Source organism: Chiloscyllium punctatum, chromosome 47 (assembly GCF_047496795.1).
Source record: "Chiloscyllium punctatum isolate Juve2018m chromosome 47, sChiPun1.3, whole genome shotgun sequence".
NCBI lineage: Eukaryota > Metazoa > Chordata > Chondrichthyes > Orectolobiformes > Hemiscylliidae > Chiloscyllium > Chiloscyllium punctatum.
The window spans coordinates 24,451,417-24,477,546 of NC_092785.1; the positions used below are offsets into that span (position 1 = coordinate 24,451,417).

Sequence of the window (26,130 nt, forward strand, 5' to 3'; positions counted from 1 at the left end):
AATAATGTCTCCAGAGCAGTCCACGTGTCAGCTGCTTCATAAACTCCTGACATAAACAATCTCCGCTTCTCTGCGTATTTGTTGATGTTACTTTATTTCTGTACCCACCAATGCTGAAAAACTCATTGGTCCAGAGTTCACCAGGAGAAAGTGAGGACGGCAAATGCTTGAGATCAGAGCTTAACAATGTGTTGCTGGAAAAGCGCAGCAGGTCAGTCAGCATCAAAGGATCGATGTTTCGGCCATACGCCCTTCTTCAGGAATGAGGTGGGTGTGCCAAGCAGGCTAAGATAAAAGGTAGGGAGGAGGGACTTGGGGGAGGGGTGTTGAGAATGCGATAGGTGGAAGGAGGTTAAGGTGAGGGTGATAGGCCGGAGAGGGGGTGTTCCCCAGCCTTTCCTTACTAACATTCACAAGTAATGGCACCACGTCAGCCACCCTCCCGTCTCTGCCACCCACCCGTGGTTGTTGATAGGGATATTTCATCGAGTCAGAGAGTCATTGAGCCATAGAGAAGTACAGCATGGAAACAGACCCTTCGGTCCATCTCGTCCATGCGACCAGATATCGCAACCTATTCTAGTCCCATTTGCCACCATTGGCCTAGCAATTTTTTCCCTCGCTTCCTCACAGTCTGACATTTTTGAAGATCAGAGAATTATTTTCTTCCGTATTGTCTGGAGTGATGTCCACAAACAGCTTGGCCTCACATCCACTCCAAATCTACATCACGGAGATACGGAAAATGATACATGGGAGGGGCTAGACAAACCACGAACTTTGGAGAATCCTTTCAGAAGAAGAGGACTGCCAGAAGCAATGATCCAATGACTTACATTTGTCTCTGTGGGACTTGACCAGCCATGATTCTCCCGTAGTATGTGAGAGCATGACTTGGAGCATGTCTGAATCCGTGAGGAAAGGTATCATCAAGTCCACAAGTGGAAGGGGGAAGGAGAGGGAATGATGCTACTGTGTCCTTATGACTTACCCCTTGGGACATTAGACTGACCCCTCTGTGTCTCTGTCACTGACCCCTGAGGGTATTAAACTGATCCCACTGTGTCTCTGTCACTGACCCAGTCACTATTGCCCTGGAGTGTCCCTCTCTCACTGTGGACAGGCAACTGGTGGTGGGTTTAACTTGGGGGCCCCACAGGGAAGGCAGGAACTTCGGGTGACCTCAGCAGGTATGGGGTAACACAGCCACGGCTGTTAGCTCTCTATAACACACAGCCATCCAGATAACTGGGAATTAGAGAACCTCTGCAATGCAGCTGGAAACCTCTTGACCCATTGAGTGTGCACTGCTCCTCCGAGGATCATCCACCTAAACCTACCTCCCTACCCTGTCCCTGTAACCTGCATTTCCCATGGCCAACCCACACCAGCCCGCACCTCCCTCGACACTTAAGATATTTATGTTAATCGTTTTCATCCTTCTGTAGATCCTAATAGGTACACTTGTCTTGTATTATCGCATCATAGTTATGGTTTGCAGGTGCTGGCGTTGGATTGTGGTGCACAAAGTTAAAAATCCCACAACATTAGTTTGTAACCTGGTATTGTGTGTTCTTCAACTTTATTGTATTGAAGTAAATCATATTGGCATTTCAGGGCGTCGTTGCAATCTTGCTACAGAATGATGAAAGGAGAATAGAGTGAACCCGTGAGACATTTCTGTTGAAAAAAACAATTTCATTCATTCAGACAGTAGCTGCTGATTCCTGCTCCTGGCCGCTAGAGGCAGCCACTCTGCCTCCCCTCACGGCACACTACCTTATTGTCAGTCCTTCCATGGAAGGGCAGCCATCTCGGGGTTGCGCCGTTGCATCATTTAGGTCATTGTGAGACTGTCAGAAATAACAAAATGAACAGGGACGGGCGCAAATTGTCCCAGAAACAAAGACATGCTGCGTGTGCAGTGACGCGAGGAGGCGAGCAGAGGGTGGCATTGCATCACTTTAAACACAAGAGGGACACAGCGAAAGAAAGTCAGGGATGCTAATTCATCAGGTTTTAATTAATTAATTGGTTCAAGCTTCTCTCCCGGACAAACTGTGTCCCATTGCAGATAGAGGAGGGAACAAATATACATTAGCATTGTATCACTTAAACTCATGAAAAACAGAGAGACAGACAGACAGAAGTTGAGAGTGTGTTGCTGGAAAAGCACAGCAGGTCGGTCAGCATCCAAGGAACAGGAAAATCAATGAAAGGTCCTGATCTCCAGCATCTGCAGACTTCACTGTCTCCTAGAAGGAGGTTGAAACCCATTTCAGTGGATACAGCCCCCAAAACAACAGAAAGCCTATTGCACAGACACAGGTACACAGAGATACACTAACACACACAAGCAGTGAGACTAATACAGAGACAGAAACACAGACAACGTCCGCTCATATCGTCTGTGTAGAGGTTGATCTTTTAAATTTGTGCTCATTTTTTTCAATAAACTGCTGTCAATTTGAACAATAGCCCTGTGTAATCACTTGTCCATTTTGTTACAATTCACAATAGACAATAGACAATAGGTGCAGGAGTAGGCCATTCTACCCTTCTAGCCTGCACCACCATTCAATATGATCATGGCTGATCATCCTTGATTAGTGTCCTGTTCCTGCCTTATCTCCATAACCCTTGATTCCACTATCCTTGAGAGCTTATCCAACGCTTTCTTAAATGAATCCAGAGACTGGGCCTTCACTGCCCTCTGGGGTAGAGCATTCCACACAGCCACCACTCTCTGGGTGAAAAGGCTTCTCCTCATCTCTGTCCTAAATGGTCGAGCCCATGTTTTTAAACTGTATTGTATGTATTGAAGCATTTAATGAGGAAATGTTTTTTAAAATTGGCATAGTCATGTGATACCCCTCATTACATGACACCAGGATACAGTCTGTCAGGTTTATTTAAAATCACAAGCTTTCAGAGCACTGCTCCTTTTTCAGGTCGGGGGAGGCGATCGATGAGATTTGGGATTGATCAACACCCCCCCCCCTCCCCCTCCCCGGGCGACTGGGCGATCGATGAAATGGAGGATTGATCAACCCCCCTGGAGGAGTGGCCGATCGATGTGATGGGGACTTGATCCAGCCCCCTGGAGGACTGGTCGCTCGAATGCTCCTTCTGCTGCTGCTCTGCATCTCAGGGCAGTTCCACACAACTAAAGTTTCTCAAGCTGTCAGCTTAACCCGCTGGAGGTGGGATAGTCAGAGACATAAATTCATCACTTTTCAATTCATTCGTTCATTCAGACGTCTCTACGGGACAAACTGTGCCCCATTGCAGACAGAGATAGACCCACACCCACATACTCACATATGGAAACTCACATCAACATGACCATCAGCATTGTATCACTTTAAATACCAGAATGAGTGACTGGGTGAAGGGATTTAACCACATCCAAATGTGTACAGCCCCGAAAAACAACAGAGACCCCATTGGACAGAGACACAGGCATAGAGAGAGACACGCACACTGATATATACTAATGCATACGAAAAGATCATCAGACAGTGAAACTGATGCAGGCACACACATGTACGGACAAACACACACGTGCAGACTGACACACACATACACACTGATGCACACATATTGACTGACGCAAACAGAGACACACATGCACAGTCCGATACACGGAGAAACGCATATGCTGATTGATGTACACACATATACACACCCACACAAGCAGAGACCAACTCAGACCAAACACACATATATACAGACCAACACCCACATACAGAGACAGGAACAAATTAAGACATAGGCACATGCACTCATATACATAAATACATGAATATATATGTGCAAGGATACACAGACACAGAAACACATATATAGATAGAGATATACACATACACAGACACACAGAAACACTCATCTGCAGATGCACAAGTGCACACAGAAACATATACATACTGATCAATACCCGCAGACAGAAACACACAGAAACGTACATATAAGCACAAAGGCACCCATAGAAGAAAGTGAGGACTGCAGATGCTGGAGATGAGAGTTGAGAGTGTGGTGCTGGAAAAGCACAGCAGGTCATCCAGCAAATGAGAAGCAGAGAATCGACATTTCAGTTATAATCCCTTCATCAGGAATTATTCATGATGGAAAGGCTTATGCCTGAAATGTCGATTCTCCTGCTCGTCGGACGTTGCCTGACCTGCTGTGATTTTCCAGCACCACACTCTGGACTATGAAGACATACAGATACAGAGAGACAGTTATACACAGACAGACACAAAGACACGCATATATGCAGGCACACACATAAATTCAGAAACACACTGACATCCATAGGACAAGACTCTGTGTGTAGTAACTGACACTGCCCTGAGTTTATCCATCATTAATCCATCCCAATACCAGGTCAAGGAATATAACCAGTCAACCCACCACTGTCACGTACATCAGGTGATACATTTGAAGAGACCACTCTTTTTTGAAATAGAATCAATATTGTCAATGTATTAACTGTGGAGCAGAGAAGTAGGCAGTGCAAGTTGACATCAGGCTGCCAAGTAGAGCAGGCAGTCTGATTCGGGACACTGAGATTTTCAGATGTTGAACAGTGCCAAAAGAAAGAACTACATCTATTCAATATGAAAAGCCAGGAAAGTAAAAATATAAACAGTGAAGATGAGGATACGGAGGAAGCAGAAGGAGTGAAGTTTTAGTGTTCTATTCTGTCGGGGGATTTTGTCTTTTAGCAGAAGAATGGCACCTTGGACTTGGTTCCTGGTTTAGGACAGTTCGTACCATCGATGACAGGGTGCAGTGCCTGCCAAAGAGTACCAACCTCTGCAGTGAGGAGGAGTTTTGGATGAAGGATTGAGTGACACTAAAGAGCTTTGCACTACCGGCGAAAATGCGCATTGATTCTAATGTCTTTCAGCACGGGGAGGCTGAATTGCCCCAGCCCTGAGGCAATCTGTAGGATATTCCCTCTAAATGTTACCCAAAGGAACTGCAGAAATAAAATTATATTGCCCAATTGAAATGAACTTTATTCGAACCATCACAGGACAAGATGTGGTTGGGCCACCATCTTTGTCAGAGGCATGCGATCAACAATGTTTCTGCCCCAATGTGGATGAGTTACTCTTTGAAAATGAGTTGATTAGTGACTTCAATGTGAACAAGCTCGGTTTTAATATTCTATTCTGTTGGGGATGCTTTTTTTTCCCATTTTGTCTTTTAGCAAAAGAATGGCACCTGGGACTTAAGACCATAAGACATAGGAGTGGAAGTAAGGCCATTCGGCCCATCGAGTCCACTCCGCCATTCAATCATGGCTGATGCGCATTTCAGCTCCACTTGCCAGCGTTCTCCCCGTAGCCCTTAATTCCTCTAGACAACAAGAACCTATCAATCTCGGCCTTGAAGACATTTAGCGTCCCGTCTTCCACTGCACTCCGTGGCAATGAATTCCACAGGCCCACCACTCTCTGGCTGAAGAAATGTCTCCGCATTTCCGTTCTGAAATGACCCCCTCTAATTCTAAGGCTGTGTCCACGGGTCCTAGTCTCCTCGCCTAACAGAAACAATTTTCTAGCATCCACCTTTTCAAAGCCATGTATTATTTTGTACGTCTCTATTAGATCTCCCCTTAATCTTCTAAACTCCAACGAATACAATCCCAGTATCCTCAGCCGTTCCTCATATGCTAGACCTGTCATTCCAGGGATCATCCGTGTGAATCTCCGCTGGACACGTTCCAGTGCCAGTATGTCCTTCCTGAGGTGTGGGGACCAAAACTGGACACAGTACTCCAAATGGGGCCTAACCAGAGCTTTATAAAGTCTTAGTAGTACATCTCTGCTTTTATATTCCAACCCTCTTGAGATAAGAGACAACATTGCATTCGCTTTCTTAATCACAGACTCAACCTGCATGTTTACCTTTAGAGAATCCTCAACTAGCACTCCCAGATCCCTTTGTGCTTTGGCTTTATTAAGTTTCTCACCATTTAGAAAGTAGTCCATTCCTATATTCTTTTTGCCAAAGTGCAAGACCTCGCACTTGCTCACGTTAAATTCCATCAGCCATTTCCTGGACCACTCTCCCAACCTGTCTAGATCCTTCTGTAGCCTCCCCACTTCCTCAGTACTACCTGCCTGTCTACCTAACTTTGTATCATCGGCAAACTTCGCTAGAATGCCCCCGGTTCCCTCATCCAAATCATTAATATATAATGCGAACAGCTGTGGCCCCAGCACCGAACCCTGCGGGACACCGCTCGTCACCGGCTGCCATTCTGAAAAAGAACCTTTTATCCCAACTCTCTGCCTTCTGTTAGATAGCCAATCCTCAATCCATCCCAGCAGCTCACCTCGAACACCATGGGCCCTCACCTTGCTCAGCAGTCTCCCGTGTGGCACCTTATCAAAGGCCTTTTGAAAGTCCAGATAGACCACATCCACTGGGTTCCCCTGGTCTAACCTACTTGTTACCTCTTCAAAAAATTCCAACAGGTTTGTCAGGCATGACCTCCCTTTACTAAATCCATGTTGACTTGTTCTAATCAGACTCTGCTCTTCCAAGAATTTAGAAACCTCATCCTTAATGATGGATTCTAGAATTTTACCAACAACCGAGGTTAAGCTGATTGGCCTATAATTTTCCATCTTTTGCCTTGATCCTTTCTTGAACAAGGGGGTTACTACAGCCATCTTCCAATCGTCCGGGACCTTTCCTGACTCCAGTGACTCTTGAAAGATCTCAACCAATGCCTCTGCTATTTCCTCAGCAACCTCTCTCAGAACTCTAGGGTGTATCCCATCGGGGCCAGGAGATTTATCAATTTTAAGACTTTTTAACTTTTCTAGCACTATCTCTTTCGTAATGGCAACCATACTCAACTCAGCCCCGTGACACCCTTTAATTTTTGGGATATTACTCCTGTCTTCCACTGTGAAAACTGACGCAAAGTACTTGTTAAGTTCTCCTGCTATTTCCTTATCTCCCATCACTATGCTCCCTGCATCAGTTTGAAGTGGCCCAATGTCTACTTTTGCCTGTCGTTTGTTTCTTATGTACTGAAAGAAACTTTTACTATTATTTCTAATATTACTGGCTAGCCTACCTTCATATTTGATCCTCTCATTTCTTATTACACTCTTTGTTATCCTCTGTTGGCTTTTGTATCCTTCCCAATCTTCTGATTTCCCACTGTTCTTAGCCACTTTATAGGATCTCTCTTTTTCTTTAATACATTTCCTGACTTCCTTTGTCAGCCAAGGTTATCTAATCCCTCCCCGGTTAATCTTTCTTTTCTTGGGAATGAACCTCTGTACAGTGTCCTCAATTATACCTACAAACTCCTGCCATTTTTGCTCTAGTGTCTTCCCGGTTAGCCTCTGCTTCCAGTCTATTTTAGTCAGTTCCTCTCTCATGCCCTCATAATTACCTTTATTCAACTGTAACACCATTACATCAGATTTCGCCTTCTCCCTTTCAAACTCCAGACTGAACTCTACCATATTATGGTCGCTACTTCCTAAGGGTTCCCTTACTTTAAGATCTTTTATAGAGACTTGCTCCCTGGTTTAGGACAGTTGGTACCATCGATGAGAGAGTGCAGTGCCTGCAAGGGAGTACCATTTGGAAGAGGCCATTTGGCCCCTTTTGACCCTTCTATCATAAGTAAAATCGTGGCTGACCTGATTGTGACCATGACTCCATTCTGTTGCCAATGTCACACCGCGATTCATAGGGAGGGAGTTAAAAGCAGATGAGCCTCACATCTATTGTTGGGAAAATGCCAGGATCAATTATTAAGGAAGCAATCGCAACAAATTTGGAAAATAATAATATGATCAAGCAGAGTCCGCTTCGTGAAATGTAAACCATGTCTGGATAACTTATTACAGATTTTCAAGAAAATATCAACCAGGGTCAAGAGAGGGGAATGAGTTGATAAATTGCATTGGGACTACCAGAAGGTGTTTGACAAGATATCCCACACATGTTAACCCTTAACATAAGCACCGCGGCATTAGAGGTGGTATATTGGTGTGGGTCGATAATTGATTAATGGGCTGGAAACAGCGAGTGAGGACAGCGAGGTTCTTTTTCAGGCTGGTGACTGGTGACCAGTGGGGTTCCACAGAATTCAGTTCTGTGACGTTAACTGTTTCCAATATATATTACTGACTTGGAGGGAGGGAGGAAATGAGCAGGCTACAGGCAAATGTATAGATGACACAAAAAAATAGATAGGTTGTGAAAGGAATACAAAGAGTTGACAGACAGCCTTTGATTATTAGGTTAACTAACTGGGCAAAAACATGTCAAATTAAATAGAATGTGTTAAAATATGTTTTTATTAATTTGGGAAGTGCGAACAAAAGAGCAAAATATTATTTAAATTTAGAAAACCTGCAGACGCCTGCAACACAATGAGACTTGGGGGAAGTTGTGCGGAGAACACAGAAAGCTTGCACACAGGGTACCGCAGGTAATCAGGAAGGCTGTTCGAGTGTGGGCCCTTACTTCAAGGGTGTTGGAGTATAAGAGTAGGGAAGTGTTACAGTAACTATACAAGGTGATGGTGAACTCATAGCAGGAGTACTGTGTGCAGTTTCAGTCACTTCATTTAAGGAAAGATATCAAGATATCATTTCATTAGAAACCGTTAGGGGAAGATTCCTTCGGATAATCCCCGGTATGAAGGGATTGAGTTATGACCAAGGGTTAAATAGGTTGGTACATGACTCACTGAAGGTCAAAGAAAATGAGTACTGATTTAACTCAAAGGTACCAGTTTTTTAAGGGGCTGGAGAGAGTAAATACTGAGGGGATGTTTCCCCTCATAGAAGGGTCTTGGACCAGAGGGACGAGCCTGAGAATAAAGGGGTGCCAGCTTCAGTCTGTGGTGAGGAGAAATTTCTTCTCTCAGGATGAAGAGTCTTTGGAACCCCTTGGCCCAGAACGGTGGAGGGTTAGAGACCTCGTGTGTACTAAGGCTGACAGGTATAGATTCTGAATCAGTCAGAGAATCGAGGGGAAAGGGCAAAGGACAGGAGCATGGATGTGAGGGACGTCGGATCAGCCATGATTCTATTTAGTGCTGCAGCAAACTCTTTGGACCGAATGGCTAACTCTTGTTCCTGTTCCTTATGAACCTATTAGCCGATATGGTGGAATGTGACCAATGGGATCCCATAAGGATCTGTGTAATGACTGTGTTCAAATTATACAAACATTTATTAACAACTTGGATAATGGCAGAGAAGTCGTATAGAGTCATACAGCACGGAGACCAGATCCTTTGGTCCAATCAGAGAATTATATAAATTTGGCCGACTTTCTCTCAAATTTATAAGATGAATAGGTGATTAGATTGAAGACTGCAAAATATTATATCCCCAGCCCTAACTTCACACACACACACCCAGTCCAGAACTGCATTTATGTGATTGTATTTATGAATGTGCTGCTATTGTATTATATGCGCATTCGTGATTGTGCCAATCATTATCCCAAATTAAATTAGTCCCACATGCAGAATCCAAACTTGCTCATCATTCAATGTTAGGGAGTGTTTTAAACAGTGGAGTGATAGCATAGAATTACAAAGCGTTATTAACAAAGTAGGTTAATTCACAAAGCTATGGCAGCAAGTCAGAGAAAGTGAATACTGCAGATGCTGGAAATCAGAGTCGAGAGTGTGGTGCTGGAAAAGCACAGCAGATCAGGCAGCATCCGATGAGCAAGGAAGCTGACATTTCGGGCATAAGCCCTTCATCATGAATCCTGCTGCTTGGATGCTGCCTGACTTGCAGTGCTTTTCCAGCACCACAGTATCGACTATGGCAGCAAGGGTAAGGTTATCCACTTTGGACAGAAACAGCATGGATCAGGAGACTGCCGGGATGGTATGAAGTTAAATAGAGAAATATCCAAAGACAACTGGGGGCTCAGTGCATCTATCTTTAATTTTTCACAAACAGCAGCAGAAAATGGCAAAAGTGGCGGTTGGAACGCTGGCCTTTATATCTTGAGTACAAGGATGGAGAAGCTATGCTGAATTTCGACAAAATCCTGATTAGACCCCACTTGTGAGCAGATATATGCGCCACACCTTAGTCAGGATATACAGTACTGACCTTTGGGGAGTTCAACGCACGTGCACAGGAATGATAGCTGGTGTTCGGGCATTAAGTTATGGAAGAGAATTATATAAATTAGGCCCAATTTCTCTAAAACTTAGAAGTTGAATAGGTGATTAGATTTAATGCTGCAAATTATTATATCCCCAGACCTACCTTCACACACACCCCCAGTCCAGAACTGCATTCATGTGATTGTGTTTATGAATGTGCATGCTATTGTATTTATGTGTATATGCGCATTTGCGATTGTGTTTGTCATATTATGTGACTGTATCTATGAATAACTGTGGTTGTATTTATAAGCATGAGCATGTCTATATTTGCGATTGTATGTGTTCACCTCTGTGTGAGACTACCAATGTGTATGTGACTGTATGACTATGCATATGTATTTATGAGTGCGCTATAAATTTGTATTTGTGAGACATGTAATGATTGTGTCAGGATGTCACTCCTCAGCCCATTGGCACATCTGATCAAGATCCCATTGTAATCCAAGGTAACCTTCTTCATGGTCCACTACACCTCCAATTTTGGTGTCATCTGTAAGCTTACGAATTATATCTCCTATGTTCACATCCAAATAATTTACATAAATGACAAAAAGTAATGGACCCAGCACCGAACCTAATGGCAGTCCGCTGGTTACAGGCCTCCATTCTGAAAAACAACCCTCCACCAGTATCATTACCTTCGACCCAGATCTGTATCCAAATAGCTCGTTCTCCATTTATTACTTGGGATCTAAACTTGCTAACCAGTCTCCCATGGGGAACCTTTTCGAAAGCCTTCCTGAAGTCCATATAAATCACATCCACCACTCTGCCCGCATCAGGCCTCTTTGTTACTTCACGTGTGACCGCTTACTCCGAGGTTATGCTGTCTGGTCCTAGACGTTCCCACGAGGGGAAACAACTTATCTTTTTTTTCAAAGAAGAATCTCCTTCCTGATGTGACATTTCAGAGTTTCCCAATCCTCTAGGACGTTTCCAGGATGGCAGGATCCCTGGAAGGTTCTGACCAGTGCATCCAATATCTCTGCAGTTCCGTAAATGGGTGAAGCAATTCATTGACAACAGCAAGTCAATCTCCCCGTTGTTGTCAAGTGTCACCTGGTTGGGCCCTGCCGTTACACTGTGCTGGAGGAATAAAACGCTCGAAATTTAAGTTTAATTTCAGTCTGCGAAACAGGAGGTGAGAAACGGTTCAGAAATGTTCACCCAGCCGTATGCCATTGAGAAAGCAAAGGGAGCAGGACTCAATCCTCAAAAGATCCGAGACGACCAATCCCTCGTCTCAAACGCCAATCCTATGCCTTGGTGACCAAAAGCAGTTGTTTTTTTTATATGTAAAGAAACGAATGTAAAGCATTGCCCAATCGCCTGATTCCAAATTGAAATAACAGTTTCCAATCAGCGTAATGCAACAATAACAACAAAATAGGGGATGGGAGGGAGAGAAGAAGGGCTTTATCTTACAGAGGGGTTAAATTGGAAGATATGGCTTCTGCACCCTTCTAGTGCCCAAAGACACTGAGGGTGTTGGTGGGCCCCACACGCTCCCTCTCCAAAGTCAGCCGGACAGGAATGCAGTCAAAGCTGTTGCTTTATTAACTCTTTCCAAGCCACAACCCACAGCAAGTTCCGTGACATTAGGAATGGCAGATGCAGTTTAATTCAGATAAATGTGAGGTGCTACATTATGGAAATGCAAATCAGAACAGGAATTATACACTGGGGAGTGTTGATGAACAAAGAGACCTTGAGTGCAGGTTCATAGCTTCTTGAAAGTGGAGTCACAGGTAGATAGGATAGTGAAGAGGCGTTTGATATGCTTTCCTTTATCGGTCAGAATATTGAGTACAGGAGTTGGGAATTCATGTCGCGGCTGCATATGACATTGTTTAATCTACTTTTGGAATACTGTGCGCAGTTATGGTCTCCCTGTTCCAGGAAGGATGTTGTGAAATTTGTAAGATCCAGAAAAGATTTCCAAGGGCATTGCCACAGTTGGTGGGTTTGAGCTACAGGGAGAGGAAGAACAGGCTGGGTCTCTTTTCCCTGGAGCGTCGGAGGCTGAGGGTGACATTATAGACGTTTATAAAATCATGAGCGGCATGGAAACAGTGAATAGCGAAGGTCTTTTCCCCAGGGTAGTGGAGACCAAAACTAGAGGGCATAGGTTTAAGGTAAGAGTGGAGAGTTTTAAAATGGACCTAAGGAGTAAGATTTTCATGCAGAGGGTAGTGTGTCTATGAATGAGCTGCCAGAGGAAATGGTGGAGACTGGTACAATTACAACATTTAAAAGACATCGAGATGAGTTTAGAGGGATACAGGCCAAATGCTGGCAAATGGGACTAGATTAATTTAGGATATCTGTTTGGCATGGATGAGTTGGACTGAAGGATCTGTTTACGTGCTGGGCAGTTCTATGACTGTAAATTTCTGTGGAACAGTGAACTCCATGAGGAAGAGCAGGAAAGAGCCTGTCGTTGCTGTTCCCACTCTGGGCCTGCAGTAAACAATGATCCTTTCCTCTAGGTCATTAGTTTGCATCTGGTTCACCTACTGAGAATGGATTGCTTGGATTGATTTTTTGGGAGGCAGATCTAAGTCCTCTTTCGGTTATGCTTTTGTTGTTCATCTTTCTGAAAACTGTTGCTGCTTGCTAACAGCACATTACACTGGCTTTACTCCTCCAGCCTCTTTCATGTTGTTCCTCAGATGGAGTCATTCCTTGCCCATGACAAAAGAAGGGTTATCACGTTGCTGCTCCTCCTTCTCCTTTGAGGCCCTTCCTCACATAGACTCCTCATTCCAATGTCTCATGTCGCCACTCAGTTAGTTGGATTTAGCAATCACTTCAATTATTCTTGTAACTGGATATTTCGCTGCATAAATTAACTGTTCTCTGATTTTTTTCTGTGTCACCACATAAATGAAGGCATTTGTGCAGCAACTGAGGTTCCGCATCATATATGCAGCTTGTAGAAAGAGATGATAAGCAGCAGAATCCAATGAGTAACTGGCATTAAAGAAAAATAAAATATACATCAACCAGAGAAGGATAAAGCTGGCAGATATAGAAAAGAGTAAAATCACAGATTTCTTTCTGCTCCCGATCTCTGGGTCATTTTCTGTTTCGTTTTGGACCTTCAGTCCCTTACGCACCTTATTGGCCTCGAAGATGTGTCTGACAGTCAGAACGTTGATAAAGAGAATAAAAATGAATGGGAAAAGTGGTGTTAAAAATTGTTCAAAATATTTAAAACTTGCCCACCGGAGGTCATAATAATAACTGTTGTAGGTATAACAGTACCATGGAATATTATTGCTGATCTTTCCAGGTCTAAATCGAAAGTAGTTGGGAATGTTCTTTAAAGTAAAGAAAATGCAGATTGTTGCTAGAACCCTGATTGCAGTTTTCTCTGTGCAATACTGAGATTTCATCTGATGAAAACAAATGGCAACAAACCGATCAAAAGTAAAAGCAGCGGTGAACCAGACAGAACAATCAATGGTCACGCGGACCAGGACATAGATCACACTACAAACAGGAGTGATGTCCAGGAAACACTGTGGATAATAATAGTAAGGAAATCGACGAAGTAGGACATAAAAAATAATGAATAGTAGATCAGATGCTGCCATGGCCACCAGATAGCGAGTGCTGCATGTAGAAAGACCACACTTGCCACGAGCTAAGGTTATGATCACCATGAGACTAACTGTTAGAGAGAAAAAGGAAAGAACAGAGACTTGAATTTATTAATCAAACATTCTCTATACCTGAACTGTGGTTGTAAGTAATGGCACAAAGATAGTTGTTTTCCATGTCAGATGTAGTCTAAAGAATTTGATCTACAGCTACAAGCTCTCTCCAAATAAATCATTTGCTCTTATAAATGACAAAGGGAACATCATGAGCAAAGTATTTCTCGCAGAAACACAGTCATGTCTTCAATTGTTTTGAGGGGATCAGCAGAGATTTATTTTACCTGTTTGATAGAGTACTCAGACGTCCCGTAAGACCACTGCATCCACACAAAGACATCTGGAATCAACAAAACCAAGAACAGGAGACACCTGACACTGACAGTGATTGCAATAGCTGTATTCAATTTTGGAATCTCAAACCACAGATTGCTCAAGCATTGGATATCCATACCATATAAACGACGCATCGAATCACTGCAAAGTGTACAGGAATGGATGAACAAATAATCGAGAGAGTCCCTTTCTCGTGTGCAGCATTTAACATCGTGACATTCTGAACTACGAAGGTATTCAGGAGTAAATCTAACCATATCTCAGGTTGGATTCCCATTACAATCACAAGAACTTCAAAATTTCGCAATGACTCGCCCATCTGACCAAGACTGTGCACCACAGCCTCCACCCAAACAAAAGCTGAATCCATGCAGCATTGTAACTTTTTGTTTGAGAAATCAGACTCTCTATCTCGGATTAAGCAAAGTTTTCTGCCTGCACACACCCAAGCACCTCTCCTAGGCTCTTTCCTTTTGATAAGAGATCATCCTCCCAGAATCGGAACCCTCTGGGGCTAGAGATCCCCATATTTTACCCAGCAATTCTCCATGGAGATCACTGGAATTGTACCACAGTTTGGCATGAGAGAGTAATAAATACAAATCTGAATTGATAGCCAAAGACTAAATAACAATCCCAAACAAAGACATGTGGGAACACCTTCACATAAACCATTATTGTTCAGGGAACATCAAAGGATAACAGCAACAAAGGGCAAGGTAGGAAACATCCTGTTGGACAAAGTTGATTGATCCTCTGTGGGAGAGCTGCTGACACTACGCTCCAGATCTCAGTAGTTGTATCTTTAGACCCTGCACCAAAGCACTGTGCAAATGACACGGGACATACGGCTTTTTCAAAATCAAATAATTCAATTTTACGTATCATAATTGGAGCCCTGTGCTGCACAACCCTACCAGTTACCTGTCCACACAATCATCATGTCCCCACACATCCACTGACTGACAAACACACACAAGATGGTTGACAGCACTTGTGATGACCCTCAGTTATCACTCCATAAGAACCGTGTCATCCCACTCATTGTCCATCTGTTTTACCTGGGCTCCCATTTGGAGCGAGCTGCCTGAGCAAGATCCACACAAAAATCCCTTCATGTCAAGGAGTGGAACACGAAGAGGTGGGTTGGTACAAAACCCATCTGATCAATAGCAGTTTTTGAACTCCCACAGAGAGAGAGAGACAGACAGAGAGAGAGAGAGAGAGAGAGAGAGAGAGAGAGAGAGAGAGAGAGAGAGAGAAGTCGTTTTAAACACTTTCTAGACCAGCCAGGGCCGGTATTCAGTTAAACCCCATCAATGTGGCCTCAGGGCAAGCCCATTCTGCACAGTATAGAGAAACAGACAATGCTGCATATTACTGAGGAATCGCCTAACTGACAAACTGTTCATTTTAAACTCAGTAATTGCGGACACTACTATATGCCCATCAATAATTGCCTTGCTAAATGGAAATGAAATACTTATCTGTCATACATTGGAGATAATTATGATTAAATGCAGAGCTTTATCAAAGTTAAGCTGTTCCAGGATTTACCAGGAATACCAACAATGGTGAGGACGGTGTCGCGTACACTTTTTCGACCCTTTCCCTTAGAAGATGCATTTTGCCAAATAACCTCTTCCTTCCCTGCTGGAAAACTGTCGGAATGGCGAATTCTCTCAGAATTGGATATGAGACAGCTTGAGAGACATTATTTATATTGTCTGCTGGTATCTCTGTTGGGAAACTGACTAACTGTTCAATTTTTAAAATCATTTTGAACAAACAGGTTACGTCAACAGGTTTATTTTAATGATTGCTGTACAAGACTGTGCGTGAATACCCCAAAGACTGGATTAGTCTGATCATATTATTGTTCAAATGTGGATTGCAACTTGTTTTCAAACAACAATACTTACATTATTTCACATGAATATCGAAATATCTTTTGATATTGTTTTCAGTGATGAACTTTATTTTGCTGAGGTTGTTCAAACATTCAATACTTCATTTTGTAGATCACTTTAAGAGCTGTTGTCCTGCACACTGTTATAGCTCTGTATTTCTTGATAGTTTAGCTTTACAAGTTACTTGGGATATCTTATCTGTGAGTGAGCACACTGATACAGCGCCTGAAGATGATACTGACCATAACAATAGCTGGAATTTCTGCTAAGTGATATTTTTCTCAAAACAAATATAAATAAATAGAAGCTAATTCAGGACCTTAACTTCAGAATTCTTGAGCAACTGTATCACAGAACGGAAGAGGCCCTTTGGCCCATCATGCCAAAACTACAATAACTCTTCATCAGCCCCACTTTCCAGCAATTGGCACATAGCCGTAAATGTCATAACATTTCAAATGCTCATCCACATTTTAAAGGTTGAGAGGTTTACCATCTCAACGCCCCTCCCGATCAGTGCATGGCCAGCCCCTACCATCCTCTCTGGGAGAAGAATTTTCCTCATGTCCCCTCGAGACCACTTGCCTTTCAGTTGAAAATGAAGGCGCCTTGTTATTGACCCTTCGACTGAGGGAAAACAGCAGCACTGTTTGAGCATTCCTTCTGTCATGCCATTCACGGAGTACTGCCTTGTCTTGTTTACTCTGGCAAAGTCCATCACCTCACATTTATCAGGATTACACTTCAACTGCCATTGATCTGACCAATCTGTCGACTTCTATCTCTAACCAAGGACTATTTTCCTCACGTTCTACCATGTGGACAATATTTGTGACATCCGTAAACGTACTTACAATCCCCAAACTGCCTTGCTGCACACACACACACACACCCCATTACACCCGCCTACACACCCACCCACACACACACACCCCGACACACACACATACACACACAAATATACATACACTCACATTGACACACACAAACACTCACTCATTGTTATCGTTTATGTATATTATAGTCAGTACAGGACTCAGCACTGGTCCTTGTGGTATTCCACCGGACACCAGCCCCTAATCACACTAACAGCCCCCAATTACACAAAGAACCTCCAATTTCACAAACAGCACCCAATTACACAAACATCCCCCAATTACACAAACAGCCCCCTATTGCACAAACAGCCCCCAATCACACCAACTGCCCACATTTACACAAGCAGCCCCAACTACACAATGAGCCCCCAATTACACAAACTTTCCCGATTATGCAAATAGCCCCCAATTACACAAACAGCCAAAATTACACATATAGCCTTCCATCAACCCCCGTCTGCCTCCCCTGACTGAACCAATTTTGGAAGGTAAAAACAATGACTGCAGATGCTGAAAATCAAATACTGGATTAGTGGTGCTGGAAGAGCACAGCAGTTCAGGCAGCATCCAACGAGCAGCGAAATCAACGTTTCGGGCAAAAGCCCTTCATCAGGAATAAAGGCAGTGAGCCGGAAGCATGGAGAGATAAGCTAGAGGAGGCCTGAAGCATGGAGAGATAAGCTAGAGGAACTTGCCAAGTGACTCTAGATATCATGTGCTTTTACTTTTTGTTGTCAATCTCCCATATGGGAGCTTGTCAAATGCTTTGCTGGAAACGATATAAACATCAATTGCTCTACCCTCATCGACAGACTTGGTCACTTCCTCGTAAAACTCCACCAGATTTGGGAGGCATTTTCCCCTTCTGATAAATCTGTGCTGACTGTACATGATGAAACCTTGCCTCTCTAAATGGTATTTAATTCTCTCCTTTGGAAATGTCTCCAATAGTTTCCCTATCAATGATGTGGCACTAATCGATTTGTATTCGTGATCTAACTCGACCACCCTTCTTGAGAAATGGAAACACCTCAGCCGCCCTCCAGTCCTCTGGCACCTCCTCTGTGGCCCGAGAGGAATGAAAGGTTTGGGTCAGAGTCCCGGCACTTTCTTCCCTCGTCTCCCTGGTTTCAACTCCTCCGGACTTGAGGGTTTGAACAATTTTAAGCTCCCCATATTTAAAACTTCTGCTTGCATTATATATAAATCAGCTGAAGACAGACTGCAATTGAGGCTTTTTGTAGCTTTTTGGATTTTTCCTTCACAATGCTGTTACTATCCTTACTGAGGTGGGGGAAAATATCTTTCTGGGTCCGCTCGGTGGAACAGGACGAGATGTGCTCACACATCTTCTTCCAGAAGGTGCACAAAGAGAGCTCTGTGCTCAGCAGCCTGAAGGAAGAAGATGGCTCGATAACGTCATCTCAGGCTTATGTCCTGTGGATCAGCAAATCCTTCTATGCCAGTCTGTATCAGGCGAAGCCAACCGACAGCACGGTGTCCCAGTCGTATCTGCCGTCTATCACGGAGGTCTTAGACGACAGAACATGGGAGAGGCTAGACCAGCCGCTATCTCAGGATGAGCTGACCAAGGCCCTCGAGTCCTTCGAAAAGAATTAAACTCCCGGAAGCGACGGCTTATCAGTAGAGCTCTCATCTGCTCTGTGGGATTGATTGGTCAGTACCTCCTGGAAGTGTATGTCAGTCTGCTTAGGGCAGGTGCCATGAGTGATTTCATGAGGAAAGGCATCATAACACTCATCTGCAAGCAGAAGGGTGAGAGTGAGGGACTCAAAAATTGGAGACTAATCTCACTGTTGAATGCAGAGTACAAAATTCTGTCAAAGTTAATCGAAAAGCGGGTCAGGTCTGATCTGGGGTCGGTGATTCACCCTGACCAAACCTGAGCTGTACCGGACAGGACAATCGCTGAGAGTCTCGCACTCCTCAGGGATACGATCGCCTGCATGCAAGGCAGAGGGTTGGACACCTGCCTGATCAGGCTGGACCAGGAGAAAGCCTTTGACAGGATATCACACAGGTATATGAGAGATGTTCTCTCCAAAATGGGCTTTGGGGAGGGAATCTGCAATTGGATCAGACTGCTATACACCAACATTGTCAGTGCAGTCTCAATCAATGGGTGGGAATCATATAGCTTCCCAATCAGATCTGGTGTCAGGCAGGGCTGCCCTGTCTCCCCTGCCTTTTTTGTGTGCTGAATAGAGCCATTTGCCGAGTCCATCAGGAGTGATGCGAGCCTGAGAGGGGTGACTATTCCTGGAAGCGGGGGCCTGCAGGTGAAGGCCTCCCTGAACATGGATGACGCGCCGTTTTCAGCTCGGATCCGGTGTCCGTGCACACACTCATGTCCATATGTGACCAGTTCGAACGAGCCTCCGGGGCCAAGATATACAGAGGCAAGAGCGAGGCCATGCTCTTCGGGAACCGGGCCGACCAATCCACAATCCCCTTCACCGTCAGGACCGACCATCTGAAGGTGCTGGGTATTTGGTTTGGGTAACTGGGGCGTGCGCCAAGTCTTGGTAGGAGCGTATCAACAAAGCGAGGCAGAAGATGGGCAGATGAAAGCTACGGTCATTCTCCATCATGGGAAAAAACCTGGTCATCAGGTGTGAGGCAATATCATTGCTGTTATACATGGCACAGGTCTGGCCTATTCCCAGAACCTGCCCCGCTGCAGTCACCCGGACCATCTTCCTATTTATATGGAGATCAATGATGGACCAGGTCCAACGAGACTCGATGTATAAAGATCTGGGCAACGGGGGAAAAGCACACCCAATGCCACCCTCACCCTGTTGGCCGCCTTTGTGTGTGGCTGCATCAGGCTGCGCATGGATCCCCCAGAACGCAAACACCAAGTGTCACTACGTACTGAGGTTCTACCTATCCCCGGTGTTGCGAAGGATGGGCCTGGCCTCGCTGCCGCAAAACGCTCTGAGTAGTTAGACTGTTCCGTATCACCTGTCCTTCGTGGAAAAGTTTATGAAGAAAAGCACTTTTGACCACAAGTCCAACAGAAAGTGGTCAGCACGTAGTGTCCTTGAGACCCTTCGGGAAAAGGAGAGGGTGGATCCGACCGAGCAGTTCCCTCAGCAGACTGTCAAAGTCATTTGGCAGAATGCCTCATCGCCAGAACTTTCCAACAAGCACCAAGACATGGTTTCGCTGGTGCTGAGAAGGTGTCTGCCTGTGAGACCCTTTATGCACGCCCGTACTCTTAGCCACACCACACGTTGCCCTCGAAGTGGCTGCCGCGAGGATGAGACTGTCACATACCTCCTCCTGGAATGTGCCTATGCAGAGGAAGTCTGGAGAAGAATGCAGTGGTGTTTGTCGAGGTTCGTCCCGAGCAGCACCGTCACGATGGACTCCGTGCTGTACGGCCTGTTTCCCGGGACGCACACGGAGACGAACATCAACTGCACCTGGAGGTCACCAACTCGGTGAAGGACGCTCTCTGGGGGGTCCGAAACCTGTTGATCTTCCAGCTGAAGGAGTTATCACCGACTGAGCGTTGCAGACTGGCACATTACAAGGTTCAGGACTACATGTTAAGGGACGCACTGAAGCTTGGGGCAGCTGCGCCCAAGGTGTGGTGGAGAAAGACCACCCTGTGATGTCTGCCTGCCTAAGAAGAACAAGGGGCCCACGCAGTCAGTTGGGCTCTGCTGACGCCTCAGCTGAATATATGGATGTATGATTGATAAGTGTACAGACCTGTATATTCAAATGCTAAATTCTGATCTCTGTATGCAAATGTTTACGTATGTATGAAATGACCAGCTGGACAGATCATCAAATTATTTTATGAATAAAGTATATTTTTGAAAAAAAAACACTCTTGTCAGTTTTAATATCTGATGGTTCCCTGACTTAGGGACTGAATATTAATCTGATTTTTGCAGGACGGCGTTGTGTTAGGAGCTTGCTCCACTAACATCGCGCATCGTCCTAGTATTGCAATGTTTCTGGGAATGGTGCACCCCTCATTAAAGAATCTGAAAATCAGCTTTTTTTATTCTTTTTTTTATGCGTACGGACCGCATTTGGTTTGTCAAGTCAGACTTGCCTTCATGCAAGTCAACTTGATCAACAATCCGATTCATTTGTGTCTTTCTGCATGTTCAGCATTCACTCTCAATGTTGTCACTTCATCCCTGGTACATACCGCCCCTTCCCACCAACTCCAATTCCGAACAACAAAAGTAAAATAAAGTGGCCCACCAACTCTACCTAATGGCAAACGGCATTTCAGGAAACAAAATGGAGAAGATGAAACTATTGAAGTGAACAACAGTTGGGATTTTGATGATAATGAGATTCAATTTGATGTATTAAATGAGATTTTGTGAGAACAATGTGAAGCAGAAAAAAAGATCTGATGTATTTAAGGCACAAAATCAGAGAGATGTGCAGCATAGAAACAGACCTATGAGTCCAACTCGTCCATGCCAACCTGATGTCCTAACCTAATCTGGTCCCATTTGCCAGCATTGGCCCATAACTGTCTGAACCCTTCCTGTTCATATATCCATCAGGATTACTTTTAAATGCTGTAATTTAGTTAAATTTAAATGCCTCCACCACTTCCTCTGGCATCTCATTCCACACACGTACCACGCTCTGCATGAAAATGTTGCCCCTTACATCCCGTTGAATTTTTCCCCCTCTCATTCTAAACCTATGTCATCTAGTTCTGGACTCTTCCCCCACCCCGCCCACCCCCTTCCCCCGGGAAAAGATCTTGTCTATTTATAGAGTCACAGAGATGTACAGCGTGAAAACAGACCCTTTGGTCCAACCCGTCCATGCCGACCAGAAATCCCAACCCAATCTAGTTTATCATATCCATGCCCCTCATGATTTTATAAATCTCGAGAAGGTCACCCCTCTGCCTCCGCTGCTCCAGGGAAAACAGCCCCAGCCTGTTCAGCCTCTCCCTGTAACTCAAATCCTCCAACCCTGGCAATATTCTTGTAAATCTTTAAAAATATTTTTCATCAGAGTGCATGAGCAACCAGAATCAATAGGTGTGTTTGTGAAGGCTTTATTTTCTCAGTTCAAAGGCCTGTGAGATGAATCAGATTACAAAATTCACTGATGTAGGACACAATTGGGTGTGGTATCGTGAATGATTAAGTCAGAGGCGTATTACTCCGAGAGCCAATTCTCACATTAACTAGTCCAATAGATACTTGCAGAGCGGTTGAAATGAGCCAGAGTTAAATAAAATCATTGATCAAGATGTAGAATATCCTATTCAGAAAATACATTATTACTCTTAGAACACCATAGAATTTCCAAGCCTGAGACATATCCTGCTCAGGGACTGGCACAATATCTCTGCCTTTCCTTGGCAGTTTTGCACTTTGATGCCTCAACCAGAACCTGGTTTATCGCAGACATAAGCCAGACAGCTTATCATTGTTCCAATCTAATACTACAATACTACATCAATCGGGTATAGAACAACGCTGGGATAACTATGTTAGTTTCGAAGTATAATTATGTTCGGTACCAACAGCAGCATAATCAGGTTAATCATAGCACGTGACATATAAGTCAATGTGCGTGTGATATAATAGGGCTAACCTAGGGCTGAAGACCATTGTCGCAGATGTAATAGCAAATATCTGTTCGTAATGTAGTAACGTAAGATTCAGTTTGAAGTCGGAAAATCCATACTGGTAGAAGTAGAGAGATAACATGAACTAACAACATTGATTTGGTGTATAACTGCAGAAGGATAGTCTTGACTAACATAATTGGACATGCCGATAAAGTCGAAGGAAGCATGATCACTAAAAGGTATAAAAACTAAGGACTCCTCGGTTCAGGGGACAGTTATGAATTCGCTTTCGGGATGTCACATCTTTTGTTTACAGATAAATGATCATCATCTCAAAGAACTCTCCGCGTCTCCTGGTAATTCTCCACAACACTATCAGTGACTTTGAACTCAAAAGTTTGAAACAATGTGAGTCTCTTCAGACGCCACTCCACTTGCTGCAGCATCCACAATATTTTACTTTGAGATGTCGACTCTAGTTTGCAGTCTTATACAATTGCTCCCGAACAATTACTTTTTATATTTACTGCTTACCTATTCTTCTTCAAAAAGATGTTGATGAAATTTCGTTGAGCTAAAATGTTTACTATGTGTATTCTTACCTGCCTGATCTGTTGAGTTTTTCCAGCATTGTCTTTCCGAGAATTGGACCTTGATGCATCGGCAACGCCTCACAACGTCAGTCTATGGGAAGATTTCCAGAATCAGCTGTAGATTTCTCCAGAACCAACCAGTAATCTGTGGAAAGGTGATGTGCTCTGTTTCCTGGAATCGTCTGGTCTAAATCCATCGGGAGACATTTCACATTAATTCTGTCAGATCAAGGCTGGTACTGATTCAATTCAGATGCCATCATTGATCAGACCGATGTGATTTTTTACACATGACCTCCATCAATGTATTAGGATTTCAGCATTATTCATGTTCGTGGGTCAGCATTGAGTTCAAGGTCATGAACATTCGCTGCGTAAGATTTCTTCCTCACATCCTCCCTGTGGAACATCCCAAAACGGATGCAACTCCCATCTAATCCTTTTATGGTCAGCTGAAAGTGGTGAGCACTGCTGCCTCACAGCCCCAGAGTCTGTGGTCTACATCACAAAGTAAAATATTGTGGATGCTGCAGCAAGCCTCTGCGTGGGTTTCCTCCCACAGTCTAAAGATGTACAAGTCAGGTGAATTAGCCATGCTAAATTGCCCCTAATGTTAATCACGTCATTCAGAGGAAATGGGTCTGGGTGGGTTACCCTTCTGAAGGCCCTGTTTCCACACTGTAGGAAATCGAATCCAATGGAAATAGCTTCACTTTATTTACCTTGTGTTAACCAATCGTAAACTACTGTTACCACTCTGTCAAATCTCCCCTCAATGCCGATTTCTGCAACCTAACCTCATGTTTGAAACCTATCATTCCCTAAACCATCCTGGTAAATTTCCTGGGTCCCCTCTCAGGAACCCTGCCATCCTACCCAGTGTGTCGGGAATCTCTACTTTGCACAGACCCAGATGCTCTGTGTTCCTGTGGGTGATGTCACCACACAGTGACAATGACACGGTGACATCATCCCATCCTGGGCATTCCCTCAGATTTAAGGGTTTTGTCCGACACCAGAGTTCGGATAGTTTTCCAGTTGCAGGGTCCATCTGAAACTTATCAGAAATGTTTAAAAAGTGAAATTCATTCTGAGCTTTTTGAGCTTTCATCGTGAATGTCGTTCTGTTTGTGCTGTGCTCTGTTCCATGTGTAATGTTCCATGTATCTGGGACTGCGATGGCTTCTTACTGTTGATCTGACTCTCACTCCAGCCATTGCTCTGTCTCACCTCTACAGATTCTGATCACCACATTGTCATTGCCACCATCCCACTGTCTTTAATAATGCGTGTAGTTTAGCTCAGTTAGGTATTTAACTTCTGCTTATGCCAACTGTGTTTAACTGAGTTTTCCCCACTACCCATGGGATGCTAATTTACAATTTTTGTCTTCCCTCAGTTTCGCTATAGTCACAAATTCTCTTTCCCTGCACTACATTGCATTTCTCTTACATCTCTGAGCTTATAGTGAGGATAAAATAGCGCACTATTTTTATTCCCATCTGAAACATGAACTGTGTTTATATTTTAACTCCATAGGTACTGTCCAACTTTCTGAGAATATCCAGCACTTCCTTTTGGATGATAGATTTCCAGCAGCTGCAGAACTTCTCTATTATTTGATTACAGACAGACTGAGCAATTCAGAGCCAGATACATCAGGATGAACATTGGTGACAGAAAGTGATCCCTGGCCTCCACTGCTGCTCCATTTACACCGAGTCACAAAATCATAGAATGATTACCATATAGAGCGAGTCTACTGAGGCCATTGTGTACGTGGGAGCTTTCTGCAAGAGGAAGTCAACTTGTTCTGTTCCAGTGTCATCTCCTTGTAACAGTTTCAGCAGCTAGAATTTCAGGAAGATCAGATTAAGCATGTAAGGTTTGAGTAAAGATCATGTGGATCAGGTAGTTTCTAGAAATGATCAGCTTGAATGGGTAGGTTATTGGCAAGTTCAGATGGAGCAGGAAGTTCTAGGCAAAATCAGGTGGAGCAGGTAGATTCGAGGGAAGATCAGCTGGAGCTGCTAAATTCGACGGAAGATCAGGTGAAGCAGGTAGATTCGAGGGAAGATCAGGTGGAGCAGGTAGATTCCAGTGAAGATCAGGCGGTCCAGTTAGATTCGAGGGAAGATCAGGTGGAGCAGGTAGATACTAGTGAAGATCAGGGGGAGCAGGTAGATTCCAGTGAAGATCAGGTGGAGCTGGTAGATTCCAGTGAAGATCAGGGGGAGCAGGTAGATTCTGGGGAACATCAGATTGATCATGTAGATTCGAGGGAAGTTCAGGCGGATCAGGTAGATTCCAGGGAAGATAATATTGATCAGGTTGACTATCGGGAGCATCAGATTGATCAGCTAATTTCCAGGGAAGATCAAGTGGAGCAGGTAGATTCTCGTTAAGATCTGGTCGAGAAGGCGAACTATATGAAGATCATGTTGAGTGGCTGGATGCTAGTGAAAATCATGTTGAGCAGGAAGATTCCAGGGAAGATCAATTTGCTGAATAGATATTGTCCATAAAATGCAAAGCAACTATGTTTCCGCAATAAATTAGATGCTCTGAAGCTGCTGCATGCATTCATATTTGTAAATCTCTAATCTTGGAATTTGGGATGCACTGCCCAACTACTCTACAAATTCAAAACCAAAGTCATTACTTGATTATCTCTATTCTGTTCCGATTCCATTAGATTGCTCGTTCTGAACATCCCCATGGACAGTCTTCCTAATCCCATAGCGCCACGTCCTGCTCCCAAACACAGCATCTGATTCCAATCTGGAGTGTACGATACGTGCCTCTCAGTGTCAGAAGGAGATGAGTCTTGATCCTGACCCAGGTGGGTGAATGTCCTGTGTTCATCTGACAACCAGGGATCGTTTGATGGAGCTTTAATATTTGACAATCCCAGCATTATTTTATCGTTCTGTTTCCCTGTGTAACTGTGTGAGTGAGTGTGTGTATGT

At 44.0% G+C, this 26,130-nt stretch overlaps 2 pseudogenes; one reads left to right on the plus strand and one right to left on the minus strand.

Moving 5' to 3' along the window:
- Positions 1-26,130, minus strand: part of LOC140468664 (NACHT, LRR and PYD domains-containing protein 3-like) — a 540,472-nt pseudogene that overhangs the window by 271,922 nt on the left and 242,420 nt on the right.
- Positions 20,818-20,987, plus strand: LOC140468703 (U2 spliceosomal RNA; annotated as a pseudogene).